Genomic DNA, 14,888 nt, shown 5'->3' with positions numbered 1-14,888 from the left:
GGGTGAATACTGGAAGATCAGAGAAGCAGAACAAGCCACAGCTGCCTCACCTTGCCAATTCCTCAGCTGATCCTGTTTCCTCAGACTGGAAGCCTCTGAGTCCTCATTTGAATCAATGTCAGCTGAACTGCTGCTCAAAAGCCTACAAGCCCAACCAGCTCTAGTTCCTGGTTTTCATGCCTTATATACCTTTCTGCTTTCTGCCGTCACTTCCTGGGATTAAAGGTGTGAGTTACCATGCCTGGCTGTTTCCAGTGTGGCTTTGAACTCACAGAGATCAGACTGGATCTCTACCTCCAGAATGCTAGGATTAAAGGCGTGAGTGCCACCATTTTCTGACCTCTATGTCCATCTAGTGGCTGTTCTGTTCTCTGACCCCAGATAAGTTCATTAGGATGTACAGTATATTGGGGGACATAATATATCACCACAGTACACTTTTCAGAATATAAAATGGTTGAAGAAAATTATGACCATTATACTAATTTTGCAAAAGGCAAAAATATGAAAGATAGTTAGGTCTCAATAATTAGTGACTCGAAAACTTCTACCATGGAACTCCTACAGCTGATAAACGCCTTCAGCAATGTGGCTGGATACAAGATTAGCTCAAAAATTAGTAGCCCTCCTATATGCTTGGACAAGTGGACTGAGAAAGAAATCAGGGAAATAACACCCTTCAAAATATCCACAGATAATATAAAAAATGCCTTGTAGTAACTCCGACTAAGCAAACAAGCATGTGAAAGACTTGTATAATAAAAACTTCAAGTCTTTGAAGAAAAAAATTTAAGAAGATATGAGCAGGTGGAAAGATCTCCCATATTCATGAAAGAGTTAAGGTCAACATAGTAAAAATGGCCATCTTACCAAAAGCAATCTACAGATTTAATGCAATCCTCATCAAAATTCCAATATAATTCTTTACAGAACTTGAAAGAACAATAATCAATTATATATGGAAAAACAAAAAACCCAGGATAGCTAAAACAATCCTGTAGAATAAAAGAACTTCCAGATGTATCACAATCCCTGATTTCAAGCTGTACCATGAGCTGCAGTAATAATAACTGCATGTTACTTGCATAAAAACCAACAGCATGATCAATGGAATCTTAGACCCAGATATAAATCGCAAACACTTTTGGACACCTGATTTTTGATGAAGAATCCAGAAAGACACAATAAAAAGAAAGCCTCTTCAACAAATGGCATTGATCTAAGTAGATGCCTGCATGTATAAGAATGCAAAGAATGCAAAAAAAAAAAACCCATATATCACCCTGCACAAAATTCAAGTCCAAGTGTATCAGTGACCTCAGAATAAAACCAGGCACATTAAACCTAAAACAGGAGAAAGTGGGGAGTAGCCTTGAATGCACTGACACAGGAGATGACTTTCTGAACAAAACACCAATAGTTAGTCCTGGCACTAAGATCAACAATTAATACGTTTGACCTCGCAGAACTGGAAAGCTTCTGTAATATAAAGAACATCATCAATAAGACAAAATGGCAACCTACAGAACGGGAAAATGTTTTCACCAACTCTACTTCAGATAGTGGGCTAATATCCAAAATATATTAAGAACTCAAAAAACTAGATATTAACAAACCAAATAATCCAATTAAAAAGTGTGGTACAGAGCTTATCTGAGAATTCACAAAAGAAGAACTCAAAATGGCTGAGAAACATTTAAAGAAATATTCAACATCCTCAGCCATCAGGTAAATGCAAATTAAAATGACATGGAGATTCCATTTTTCACCAGTCAGAATAGCTAAGATCAATAACACAAGTGATAGCTCATGCTGGCAAGAATGTGGATCAAGGGAAACTCTCCTCCATTGCTGGTGAGAGTGTAAACTTGTACAGCAACTATGGAAATCAGTATGGTAGTTTCTCAAAAAGCTGGAAATCTACCTGTATCAAGACCCAGCTTTACCACTCTTGGGCATATACCCCAAGTTCACTGCATCCTACCAGAAGGATACTTGCTCAATTATGTTCATTGTGCCTTTATCCATAATAGTCAGAAGTTGGAAACAATCCAGATGTCCCTCAACCAAAGAATGGATAGATAAAATTTGGTATATTTATGCAATGGAGTAATATTCAGCTGTTAGAAAAAATGATATGATGAAATTTTCAGGCAAATGGATGGAACTAGAAAAAAAACCATGCCTTTTGTAAGTAACCCAGATGCAGAAAGACAAACATAATATGTACTCACTTACAGTTGGATATTATTTGTCAAGTAAATGGTAATCATGCTAGAATCCACAGACTTAGAAAGGCTAAGTAACAAGGAGCCCTTTAATTGGGACACATGGATCTACCTGGGAAGGGGAAATTGAATAGATTTTTCTGGGTGGGCAGGGGGTGGGGGTGATGGTGGGAATTGGAAAAGGAGGGATCAGGTTTAGGGAAGGGATGGAAGGAGAGAGTACTGGGAGAGATGACTGGAATTGGGGTGCATTTTGAGGATGCGTCCTAGTCCAGCAGAAGCTCCTAGGAATTTACAAAGGTGATCCTAGGAGGACTCCTAGTACTGGAGGATATGGGTCTGAACCACCCATCTCCTATAACTAGGCAATCCTTCCAGTGGTGGGACTGGGACACCAACCCAGCTGCAAAACCTGTGATGTATAAATTTATCTTGCTTTCAAGGTGTACTGGGGTAGAGGAGACACAGAATTTGTCAGATTGTCCAACTAATAACTTGTCTAATTTGAGGCCCAAGCCATGAAATGGAGACCATGCTTGACATTGTCTAGATGACTAGGAACTTGAGGCTGGATAGCTCAGAGACTTAGGATAGAAAAAAATCAGTAAAATATTTCTTAATGATATTCTGCTATACTCATAGATGGTGCCAGGCCAATTGTCATCAGAGAATCCTTCACTGGCCACTGATGGGAGCAGATATAGAGACTTATAGCCAAATATTAGGCAGAAAGAGAGCTCAAATTGGAGATCTCTGCTGTGGATATCACTCTGTATGCTGTGAATGTGTTGCTCTGATTGGTTAATAAATAAAGTGCTGATTGGCCATTAGCCAGGCAGGAAGTATAGGTGGGACAAAGAGAGAAGAGAATTCTGGGAACAGGAAGGCTGAGTCAGGAGATGCTGCAAGCTGCCGCCATGAGAAGCAAAATGTAAAATAAAATGTAAAGATACTGGTAAGCCACGAGCCACGTGTCAAGGTACAGATTTATAGAAATGGGTTCATTTAAGATGTAAGATCTAGCTAACAAGAAACCTGAACTATTAGATCAAGTAGTTTTAATCAATATAAGCCTCTGTGTGTTTACTTGGGTCCAAGCAGCCACAGGGCCACAGGAGCCCAACAGGAACAGGAAAACTTCAGCTACAGATCTCCATTGGATCTCTCCCCTTGGAGCTTGGGGAACTCCACAGAAGAGGGTGGGTGGAAGAATTGTAGGAGCCAAGGAGGTTGAGAACACCAGGAGAACAAGATCAACAGAATCAATTAATCAGGGCTTTTAGGGGCTTACAGAAACTGATGCAGCAATCATGAAGCTTGTATGGGTCTACACTAGGTCCTCTGTCTAGATATGATGATTGTTAGCTTGCTGTTTTGTGGGACCCCTAACAGTGGGAGTGGGGGTGCCTTTGACTCTTTCATTTGCTGTTGGGACCCTTTCCTTCCTACTGGTTGCCTCTCCTAGCCTTGATATGAGGGTCTGTGCTTAGTCTTATTTTATCTTGTTAGGCGCTGTTGGTCTGATGTCCCTGGGAGGCCTGCTGTCTTCTGAAGGGAAATGGAGGTGGAGTGGATCTGGAGGAGAGGGAAAGAGGGGGACTGGGAGGAGTGCAGGGAGGCAAAACTGCAGTCAGGATGTACTGAAAACAAACAAAATAAGAACCCCTCACAAATCTAAGCAGGCACAACTATATTAAAATGTGACAAAACAGACATCCAACAAAACCTATTCAGAAGAGACAGTGAAGTGTCCTTTCTACTCACTAAAGGAAAAATCCAAAACCAGGGTATAACAATCCTAATTAAATAAACATCAAACACAGGAGTCTCCAACTTCACTGAAGAAATAGTCTTAGATTTAAAAGCACAGAACAACTTCTGCACAGAAATGGTGGGTGACTTCAATACCCCACTTTCAACTTCAGACAGGTAACATGAACAGAATAGTAAATAGAGAAATTCAGAAGTTAAATGACATCATAAGTTAGTTTTATCTGTACATTTAACGCACTCTGTGCACTTGCAATTATCAAGATAGAAGATATGTTTACAGAAAGTACTCTTTGTCCATTATTCACATAGCATCCTTCAATAAGCAACCTACATGAAACAATACTTTCAAAATGTTTACAACTTATGAGGATTCTGGCTCAGAAACCTATTTTCTACCAACCAGTGGTCTGTGAGGCACAAAATTTTGAGTAGATAATTTTAACATAAAATATATTAGATTAAAAGTTTTTTTTAACCTTTACAGAGTCCATATGATATAAATGACTCCTATATGTTTATATTCACTATGTACACAACAATGCAAAATTAAATGGAATAATGATTCTCTATTGCAGTGTGAGCACACAGGCTTAGAGCTTGGCATTTTGTTTCTTCTGGGAACCAAGACATAAACACATTGTGGGCAACTCAAGATGGGTATATATCATCCAAAATTCTTAGTACACATGAATTTTTCACTAAAAGATATTTATTAACTGTGTTTTTATTAGTTATACTAATAAAGTAAGAGAATTTAAAAAGAAATTTGTAAAAGAGTACTCAATATATGTATTTGCATGTTCCAGAATTTCTGTGTAGATCATGTTTGCCTTGAAAACATAGTTTCACCTGTTTGTGCCTCACAAATGCTCTCAGATTAAAGGTATGAGTCACCACTATGGCCAGTAAGATGCTTGGTTCTAATAGCACATGGCTTTTCATAAAATGAATAATTAATACGATTAAAGTTGAAAAGGAGGAAATGTTACATTCCATAGGTTAATCGCTGCACATTTTTATGTATGATGAATTATCATCCTATACCCTTAACTGATGTAATGGTGACAAATGAATATATATATATATATATATATATATATATATATATATATATATTACTGATAATTATGACAATGCAAAACTTAAAGAAATTAGTGCAAATAGTTTTAGAACAAAGTAGGAAAGCTGTATCATTTCTGAAAAATACATATTTGATAACTCATAAATATACCACATAAAATTAAAAGTTCATGTTATTTTACATCTTCAGTACAATATTTTATAAATATTTAGAATAAACATTACATTGTAGAAATGTTTTTTTCATTTCTACACCAGATTTAATGTAAGATTTTTTAAATATTTTTTATTACAAAATTTTCTATTCATTTTACATACCAACCACTGATTTCTCTGTTCTCCCTCCTCCCACCCCCCAGCATTCCCTCCAACACACCCCCATACCCCCATTTCCACCTCCTTCAAGACAAGGTCTCCCATGGGGAGTCAGCAGAGCCTGGTACATTCAGTTGAGGCAGGTCCAAGCCCCTCCTTCCTGCACCAAGGTTGTGCGAAGTGTCTCACCATAGGCATTAGGCTCCAAAAAGTTGTCTCATGAACTAGGGACAGGTCCAGATCCCACTGCCTGGGGGCCCCCTAAACAGTTCAAGCTAAACAACTGTCTCGCTTATCCAGAAGGTCTAGTCTAGTACCATGGGGGCTCCTCAGCTATTGGTCCACAGTTCATGTATTTCCACCAGTTTGGCTAGTTGTCTCTGTACTTTTTCCAATCATGGTCTCAATATCTCTTGTTCATAGAATCCCTACTCTCTCTCATCGATTAGACTCCTGGAGCTCTGCCTGAGACCTGGCAGAGGATTTCTGTGTCTACTTCCTTAAGTCACTGGATGAGGGTTCTATGATGACAGTTAGGGTATTCAACCATCTGATCACCAGAGTATGCCAGCTCAGGCACCCTCTCAACTATAACAGTAGTCTATGGTGGAATCATCCTTGTGGATTCCTGGGAACAACCCCTAACACTCGGCTTCTCCCTATTCCCATGGTGTCTTAGTTATCATTGTATGTCTTTCCTTGCTCTCCCACCCTGTTTCCATTCCAGCTCGAACCTCCCACTTGTCTAAGCTCTCATTTCCCATTCCTTGCCATCCATTACCCCCCATCACCCCTAGTTTGCTCATGTAGATCTCATCCATTTCTCCATCACTGTATGATCTATGTGACTTTCCTAGTGTCCTCCTTACTAGGTAGCCTCCCTGGAGCTGTGGGTTACAGTCTGGTTACCCATTGCTTTATTGTTGTCAGCAGTAAGTTTGGTGCCTTAATTTTAAATGCCCTTTTTTTGTCCTGTCCCAGTTAAGTTGTTTGTGTGAAAAATGTGCAGTTGGGTTCTGCAGGGTGCTGGGGATCAGTTCCCTGTGGTGGTAATCTAATTATACTGAAATGTGATTTTGATTGTATGTTAATAAATAAAGTTGCCCGGGGGTCAGAGCTATTAGAGCCATAGCAAGAGTGTGTCGGTGGTGGCACACGCCTTTAATCCCAGAAAGCCAGCCTTTAATCCCAGGGAGTGGTGGTAGAAAGCAAAAAGATATATAAGACGTGAGGACCAGAAACTAGAAGCATTTGGCTGGTTAAGCTTTCAGGCTTTGGAGCAACACAGTTCAGCTGAGAGCTATTGGGATGAGGACACAGAAGCTTCCAGTCTGAGGAAACAGGACCAGCTGAGGAACTGGTGAGGTGAGATAGCTGTGGCTTGTTCTGTCTCTTTAAATAGACTAGCAGACAGGAAATAGAGCTCTCATTCAGGAGGCTGGGACACCGCAGGCGGAAGGGTGAGATTTTGGCTCTGAGCTCTGACCTCTCGGCTTTCTCTTTCACATTGTTTCTGTGTTTCTTATTTGGTGGGACGGTTGGTTACATCTATATCTGGCGCCCGAACGTGGGGCTAAAGAAAAAAAGGGCTAAAGAAAAAAAGGGAAGAAAAAAAAAGAAGGACTAAAGAAAAAGGACAAAGTCCCTTAACCAAGAGGCGCTCCAATAAAGTGTGATCTGAGAAGAATCCTCGCGTGGTGGTAAAGAGGATTCAGAACTCAACACACGGAGCGGTGGTGACGTCGGTAAGTTCTCCAGGAACGGTGACGTCGGTAAACGCCCCACAGTTCCTAATTCTCTCTCTCAAATGAGCGGCAGCCGCTGGTTTGAGTTACTGGCGGGTTCCTGGCGTGTGCACTTAACCTGCAGTAAGGCGGAAATGAGGCCTCTGCAAGTGGCACATTAAGCTGTGTGGTGGATTTAGCCTTTGCTAAAATGTACATAGGCTTGGAAGAGAGAGGAAAAGGAACATAGACAGTTATATAAAGAAATAGAAAGTTTAAAAAAATAAAGTCTTTAAAGAGAAAGTAAAAGTAATATAAAAAATAAGCCATGTAAAGATGGATATACTTAAGCTACAGTTCCCCAGTAGTTTTTCCTGTTTGGAAAGCAATGTCCGGCTTGCCTCTGGATACAGAGTAATCATTCCTTGACCCCTGCTGTTAGAGGGCTATATCAGCCCATGTTGGTACGAATAAAGAGAGCTGCTTCCCTGATGAACTGAAACTGGGTGTCTAGAGTGCTGTTTAACCTTGGTGTCCCTCGCCAGATTTTGTGCTCCAACTGCACGGGCCATGGCAAATGAGGCTCACCCTAAAAGGAGGGCTGGAGGATTGAAACATTGGTACTTACCATGCAAAAGCTCAGTTGGCCACTGAGGAACAGGAGTTAAGTTAAGTAAGTAAGCAAGGAACAGGAATTAAGTTAAGCAAGCAAGGAACAGGAATTAAGTCTAGCACCGCACTCACATTTGTGGACACCATAGCCGAAGCAAGTCCTTGGTTTCTGACGGGAGGAGGTTTGAATATTCCAGATTGGGAAAAGATGCTCTTCTGACTGATAAAATGAAAGTGAAAGAGCAACTTTCAGAGGGTGAGCAAGCATTTGCTAATGCCCAGGAAGCGGAGATGAATGAATCTTTGAAGGGGAAAAGGAAGAGGTCGAGGTCCCCTGTAAAGAGCATATAAAGATATTTGTGGCAGGCAGGCCTGCGGAGGCAGCCCACAGAGGTAGATGGGCCTGGCGGCGGCAGCCAACAGGGACATTCAGGCCTGGTGGCCCGGCAGAGACATACAGGCCCAGCGGCAGCCGGCAGAGACATACAGGCCCAGCAACAGCCCACAGAGGTAGACAGGCCCAGTGGCGGTCCACAGAGGTAGACAGGCATGGCAGCGGATACAAGCAGACGAAGGTAGGCCCACAGAGGTGGCCTGCAGAGGTAGAAGGGCCCGGCAGCGGTGGCCCAACATCTGGGGAAGAAGCTATCTCCGTGGGTCAGAACCAGAACGAATCTGAACACTCCTTCTGAGAACAACCCAGGACCCAGCTGCTGATCCTGTGAAACCCAACAACTTGGAGGTGTTGGTGAGACTATCCTGCTCAGCTGAAACCCATCTGGGAGAGGATTCAGATGCCTACAGTTTAAAGTCTGAAGAAACAAGATCAGCTGAGGAGTTGACGAATGAACAAAACGTGACCTGGGAACACAGAAGAAGGCACTACCCAGCCACCAAACCAGATCACCAGAATCACAAGTATATAATTCACCGACTGAAATCAGCTGCCCCTGAAGAAATAGCCCAATAGCACCAATTTAACCAAGAACCCCTACTAAACCAAGACAAAAAATTAGAACAAGAGAGGCACTCTCAGACACAGACACCACCTGCACCGCACAGAGGAAGAGATGAGTAGACGTCAGTGCAAAAATACAGGCAACAACATAAAGACCTATATGGCAACATCAGAACCTAGTGATTCTACACCTGTAAGACCTAAACATACCATGACAGAAGAAACAAAAGAAATCAACCCTAAAAATGACTTTAAGAAGATGATAGAGGCCCTTAAAGAAGAAATAAAACATTCCCTCAAAGAGGAAATAAAAACTTTCCTTAAAGAGGAAATGAAAAACTACCTTAAAGAGGAAATAAAAACTTCCATTAAAGAAGAAATGAAAAACTCCATTAAAGAGGAAATGAAAAACTCCCTTAAAGAAATGGAAGAAAAAATGAACAAAAAATGGGAAGAAATCAAATCAAGCCAGGAAAAAGCAATTAAACAGATGAAAGAAACATTCCAAGATCTGAAAAATGAATTTGAGACAATAAAGAAAACACATGCTGAGGGAATGCTGGAAACAGAAATCCTGACTAAACGAACAGGAACTACAGAAACAAGCATAACCAACTTATTGCAAGAGATGGAACAAAGAATCTCTGACACTGAAGACACGATAGAGAAAATAGATTCGTCAGTCAAAGAAAACACTAAAGACAAAAAAGTCGCAACACAAAACGTCCAGGAAATTTGGGACACCATGAAAAGACCAAAGCTAAGAGTAATAGGGATAGAAGATGGAGAAGAATACCAACTCAAAGGCACAGAAAATATATTCAACAAAAATCATAGAAGAAAACTTTCCTAACCTAAAGAAAGAGATACCTATGAAGATACAAGAAGCTTACAGAACACCGAATAGGCTGGATCAAAAAAAAAGTCCCCTCGCCACATAATAATCAAAACACTAAACACACAGAACAAAGAAAAAATATTAAGAGCCGCAAAGGAAAAAGACCAAGTAACATATAAAGGCAAACCCATCAGAATAACACCAGACTACTCAATAGAGACTATGAAAGCTAGAAGATCATGGACAAACCTGATGCAGACACTAAGAGACCATGGATGCCAACCCAGACTATTATACCCAGCAAAACTCTCAATCACCATAGGCGGAATAAACAAAATATTCCAGGATAAAACCAGATTTAATCAATACCTGTCCACAAACCCAGCCCTACAGAAAGCACTAGAAGGGAAAATTCAACCCAAAGAAGCTAAACACATCCATGAAATATCAAGAAATAGATAATCCCACACCAACATACACCACAGAAGGACAACACAACACAACCACAAAAAATAACAGGAATTAACAATCACTGGTCGTTAATATCCATCAATATCAATGGTCTCAATTCACCTATAAAAAGACACAGGCTAACAGAATGGATAAGAAAACAGGACCCATCCATTTGCTGCATACAAGAAACACACCTTAACTCCAAAGACAGACACTACCTCTGAGTAAAGGACTGGGAAAAGGTTTCCAAGCCAATGGACTTAAGAAACAAGCTGGTGTAGCTATCCTAATATCTAATAAAATAGACTTCAAACTAAAATCAATCAAAAGAGACCAGGATGGACATTACATATTTATCACAGGAAAAATCCACCAAGATGAAGTCTCGATTCTAAACATTTATGCTCCAAATACAAAAGCACCCACATTCATAAAAGAAACACTACTAAAGTTTAAAATGCACATCAAACCCCACACATTAGTAGTGGGAGATTTTAACACACCACTCTCACCAAAAGATAGATCTACCAGACTGAAACTTAACAAAGAAATAAAGGACCTAACAGATGTTATGACTCAAATGGACCTAATAGATATCTACAGAATATTCCATCCTAACACAAAAGAATATACCTTCTTCTCAGCACCCCATGGAACCTTCTCAAAAATTGACCACATGCTTGGACACAAAACAAATCTCAACAGATACAAAAAAATTGGAATAACCTCCTGTATCTTATCAGACCACCATGCCTTAAAGTTAGAACTCAATAACAACAAAAATTATAGAAAACCCACAAACTCATGGAAACTGAATAATGCCCACCTGAAAGTCAAGGAAGAAATAAAGAAAGAAATTAAAGAGTTCCTAGAATTCAATGAAAATGAAAGTACAACATACCCAAACTTATGGGACACTATGAAAGCAGTGCTAAGAGGAAAATTCATAGCTCTAAATGCACACATAAAGAAGATGGAGCAATCCCATACCAATGAATTAACAGCACAACTGAAAGCTCTAGAACAAAAAGAAACAAACTCACCCAGGAGAAATAGACGCCAGGAAATAATCAAATTGAGGGCTGAAATCAACGAAATAGAAAACAAGAGAACAATACAAAAAATCAATGAAACAAAGAGTTGGTTCTTTGAAAAAATCAACAAGATAGACAAACCCCTAGCCAAATTAACCAAAAGGCAAAGAGAGAGCACCCAAATTCACAAAATCAGAAATGAAAAGGGAGACATAACAACAGACAACGAGGAAATCCAGAGAATCATCAGATCATACTTCAAAAACCTGTACTCCACAAAAATGGAAAACCAGGAAGAAATGAACAATTTTCTGGATAAATACCACATACCAAAATTAAATCAAGACCAGATAAACCATTTAAATAGACCAATAACCCCTAAAGAAATAGAAACAGTCATCAAAAGTCTCCCAACCAAAAAAAAGCCCAGGACCAGATGGTTCCAGTGCAGAATTCTGCCAGACTTTCAAAGAAGAACTAATACCAATACTCTTCAAAGTGTTCCACACAATAGAAACAGAAGGAACACTACCAAACTCTTTTTATGAGGCTACAATTACCCTCATACCCAAACCACACAAAGATGCAACAAAGAAAGAGAACTACAGACCAATCTCCCTCATGAACATTGATGCAAAAATACTTAACAAAATATTGGCAAACCGAATCCAAGAATACATCAAAACAATCATCCATCATGACCAAGTAGGATTCATCCAGGGATGCAAGGATTGTTCAACATATGAAAATCAGTCAATGTAATACACCATATAAACAAACTGAAAGAAAAAAACCACATGATCATCTCCTTAGATGCTGAAAAAGCCTTTGACAAAATCCAACACCCCTTCATGATAAAGGTCTTAGAAAGATCAGGAATACAAGGAACATTTCTGAACATAATAAAAGCAATTTATAGCAAGCCAACAGCAAACATCAAATTAAATGGAGAGAAACTCAAAGTGATACCACTAAATTCAGGAACAAGACAAGGTTGTCCACTCTCCCCATATTTATTCAATATAGTACTAGAAGTTCTAGCTAGAGCAATAAGACAACAAAAGGAGATCAAAGTGATACAAATTGCAAGGAAGAAGTCAAACTTACACTATTTGCAGATGATATGATAGTATACATAAGTGACCCCAAAAACTCTACCAGGGAACTCCTACAGCTGATAAACTCCTTCAGTAAAGTGGCAGGATACAAGACCAACTCAAAAAAATCAGTAGCCCTCCTATACACAAATGATAAAAGGGCTGAGAAAGAAGTCAGAGAAACATCACCCTTTACAATAGCCACAAATAATATAAAATACCTTGGGATAACACTAACTAAACAAGTGAAAGACCTTTTTGATAAGAACTTTAAATCTCTAAAGAAAGAAATTGAAGAAGATATCAGAAAATGGAAGGATCTCCCATGCTCATGGATAGGTAGGATTAACATAGTAAAAATGGCAATCTTACCAAAAGCAATCTACAGATTCAATGCAATCCCCATCAAAATCCCAACACAATTCTTCACAGACTTGGAAAGAAAAATACTCAACTTTATATGGAAAAACAAAAGACCCAGGATAGCTAAAAGAATCTTATACGATAAAGCAACCTTTGGAGGCATCACCCTCCCTGACCTCAAACTCTGCTATAGAGCTATACTAATAAAAACAGCTTGGTACTGGTATAAAAACCGACATACAGACCAATGGAATCGAATTGAAGACCCTGACATTAATCCATGCACATATGAACACCTGGTTTTTGACAAAGGAGCCAAAACTATACAATGGAACAAAGAAAGTATCTTCAACAAATGGTGCTGGCATAACTGGATGTCAATATGTAAAAGATTACAAATAGATCCATATCTGTCACCATGGACAAAACTCAAGTCCAAGTGGATCAAAGACCTAAACATAAATCTAGTTACACTAAACTTAGTAGAAAAGAAAATAGGAAGCACTCTTGAACGCATTGGCACCGGAGACCATTTCCTAAATAAAACATCCACAGCACAGACCCTGAGCATAACAATTAATAAATGTTCTCGAAACTGAGAAACTTTTGCAGGGCAAAAGACACAGTCAATAAGACAAAAAGACAGCCAACAGATTGGGAAAAGATCTTCACCAACCCCACATCTGACAGAGGATTGATCTCCACAATATATAAAGAACTCAAGAAACTAGACATCAAAGTACTGAACAGTCCAATTAAAAAATGGGCTAAAGAGCTAAACAGAGAATTCACAAAACAAGAACTACAAATGGCTGAAAGACATTTAAAGAAATGCTCAACATCCTTAATCATCAGAGAAATGCAAATCAAAATGACTCTGAGATACCACCTTACACCTGTCAGAATGGCTATGATCAAAAACACCAATGACAGCCAATGTTGGAGAGGATGTGGAGCAAAGGGAACACTCCTCCACTGTTGGTGGGAATGTAAACTTGTACAACCACTGTGGAAATCAGTATGGTGGTTTCTCAGAAAATTAGGAATCGAACTACCTCAAGACCCAGCCATCCCACTCTTGGACATATACCCAAGGAATGCTGATTCATACCATAAAGATACATGCTCAGCTATGTTCATAGCAGCACTATTTGCTATAGCCAGAACCTGGAAACAACCTAGATGCCCATCAATGGAAGAATGGATGAAAAAAATGTGGTACATATACACAATGGAGTACTACTCAGCAGAGAAAAACAATGAAAGCATGAAATTTGCAGGCAAATGGATGGAACTAGAAAAAATCATCCTGAGTGAGGTAACCCAAACCCAGAAAGACAGTTATGGTATGTACTCACTCATAGGTGGATTCTAGATATAAAATAAAGAACAATCAGACCACAACCCATAGAACCATAGAGGCTGTATATTCAGCATGGAGGTCCCTAGGACGACTGTGGCTTATAATAAATTTCAGTTTTACTCAATTATTGAAAAAAATAGCCAAATGAATGGAAACACATGAACTATGAACCAAAGGCTGAGGGGCCCCCAACTGGATCAGGCTCTCTGAATAGGTGAGACAGTCAATTGGCTTGATCTGTTTGGGAGGCATCTAGGCAGTGGTACCAGGTCCTGTGCTCATTGCATGAGTTGGCTGTTTGAAACCTGGAGCTTATGCAGGGACACTTGGCTCAGTCTGGGAGGAAGGGACTGGGCCTCCCTGGACTGAGTCTACCAGGTTGATCTCAGTCCTCGGGGGAGGACATGTCCTGGAGGAGGTGGGAATGGAGGGTAGGCTGGGGGTAAGGGGAGGAGGTGGGAGGGGGAGAATAGGGGAACCCATGGCTGATATGTAGAACTGAATGATATTGTAAAATAATATACATATATAAAAGATATTTGTGAAAGATTTAATGGATGAGGAAGAAGACGATGATCTTGCCTCTGTCTCAGATTTAGTATAGGAGTTAGAGCAACTAGAAAAAGAAATAGAGGAAATACAACAGAAATTGCGCCTTGCAAAAGTGAAAGCATAGTCAGCACCTTCTGCGCCTCTATTGTCTTGACCCCCGCCAAGAAATCCTCATTGGATAGTGGAAGAAAAAGAATCAGAGGACAGATACAGGCAAAAAAAGGGGTGATGGTGGTGTGGCATGAAACATATCCAGTCATTGAAACTTAGAATCAAGCTGGACGGGTGGTCCGGGAGCATGTTCCTTTAACTTTAAAAGATGATGCCTCAGGGAGAAGCTGAGCCATTATGGAGTTTAGTAAGAAATCGACCTGTGTAATAGCCCTGTTTTTCCTGCTGTATTTTCTTCTAATTGGACAATTGGTACTGCTGCCAGCAATGTAAAACTACAAGAGGGTTTTGTAAATATTACTTTGCAGTTAAAAAAATGCTCTTTGT

Source organism: Peromyscus leucopus, chromosome 1 (genome assembly GCF_004664715.2).
Source record: "Peromyscus leucopus breed LL Stock chromosome 1, UCI_PerLeu_2.1, whole genome shotgun sequence".
In the NCBI taxonomy this organism is placed as follows: domain Eukaryota; kingdom Metazoa; phylum Chordata; class Mammalia; order Rodentia; family Cricetidae; genus Peromyscus; species Peromyscus leucopus.
This window is presented reverse-complemented; position numbering follows the sequence as displayed.